Genomic DNA, 1,576 nt, shown 5'->3' on the forward strand with positions numbered 1-1,576 from the left:
AGGTGACAAGGTCCAAGGTGTGGCATGTAGATTAAGGTTATTAAGCACACGGAGGCCAGGGTCATCCACATGGCCAGTAAGGCTGCCCATGATGATGTTAGGTGAGATGCAAGTTTGGCAATTGGCTCAACTCAGTTTCACCAACCAACCAAGTTCTAAAGTGTTGTTTTTTTTGTTTTTTTTTTTTAAAAGATGACCGGTAAGGGGATCTCAACCCTTGGCTTGGTGTTGTCAGCACCATGCTCAGCCAGTGAGCAAACCGGCCATCCCTATATAAGATCCGAACCCGTGGCCTTGGTGTTATCAGCACCGCACTCTACCGAGTGAGCCACAGGCCGGCCCTGTGTTGTTTGTTTTTTTAATGAATGTGGAAGAATGGCTAGGAGGTTGGTAGATGGTAACTTAAAAATGAAGTTCTTTTAAGACACTAGGACTCCAGCCTTAGTGTTAACACAGTTGAATGTTACCCAGTGTAACATTCCAGCTAACAGTGTGGGTTCCTGGTTCTGCTTCTTTACTGATTATCTAAACATTAGCAAGTTACTTATCCTTTCTTTGCCTGTTTCCTTAACTGAACGTGGGGATAATAGTCCCTATCTCATAGGGTTATTGTGAGAATTAAACGAGGTAACATGTATAAAGTGTTGGGAAAATACTGAGCACTTCATAAATGTTAGCTATTATTATTAAAGGGGAGACTGATATATAAATGATTACAATACTGTACATTGCAATACTTCAGGAGCTGTACCTGGGATAATCAGGGAAGTCTTCAATTAGGTGACAGCTGAGGTGACTGCAGAAGAAAGTCCAAGATTCGGACAAACAAGGTGCATGGTGGAGTGGTGAGGTCCAGGTGGAATGCTCACCGTCTGCCAGGAGGGACCGGGCTAGCTGCTTTACAAATATTATCACATTTACTACCACATCCCTGCAAGATATGTCTCTTCATTTTACTGAGGAGGAGGCTCGGAGAACTTTAAAAAACTTACCCTTGGGAACACATGAATGGAAAGAACAGGATTTTTATTTAAAAATAAGATGGTTTGGCCCAAGAGCGACTCAGCAGAGGGAATTCTGAAGTGCGAGACAGAATAGCCATATCACTGAGTGAGAGTGGGGGGCTGGGGGCGTCGAGGATGGAGTCTAAGAGGGTTTTTTTCGCTTGTCATAAGAAGTTTGCCCTTGAATCTGAGGGCACTGCCGAGAGAGCAAAAGATCTTCAGCAGGCGCCACACAGTGCGTTGAAACCCAGCCTGTCGTCAGGAAGAGCAGGAGGACGCCCAGGTGGGTCAGTGGTTCCGCAGCTGCTGAGCGCCCGAGTCCGCCCCGTCACGGGCAGGGGCTTAGCAGCAAGTGAAGTGCGCGTCGCCCGACGACTTAACGCCCCCGGCTGGTCGCTCCCCAGGCTCCTTCAGGGCCCCTGTGTCCACGTGCGCAGCGCTGGCAGCCTGTCCAGGGGCTGATCACGCGCCGCCACCTCGGGTCTGGGGCCAAGCGCCGCCGGCGACCCCACCCCTTCGGCGCTCCCAGGTGTCGGCCCCGGTGCCCCGGCTTCCCCCGCCCCAGCCAGGTG

Source organism: Galeopterus variegatus, unplaced genomic scaffold, assembly GCF_000696425.1.
Source record: "Galeopterus variegatus unplaced genomic scaffold, G_variegatus-3.0.2 Scaffold551, whole genome shotgun sequence".
Taxonomy (NCBI): Eukaryota; Metazoa; Chordata; class Mammalia; order Dermoptera; family Cynocephalidae; genus Galeopterus; species Galeopterus variegatus.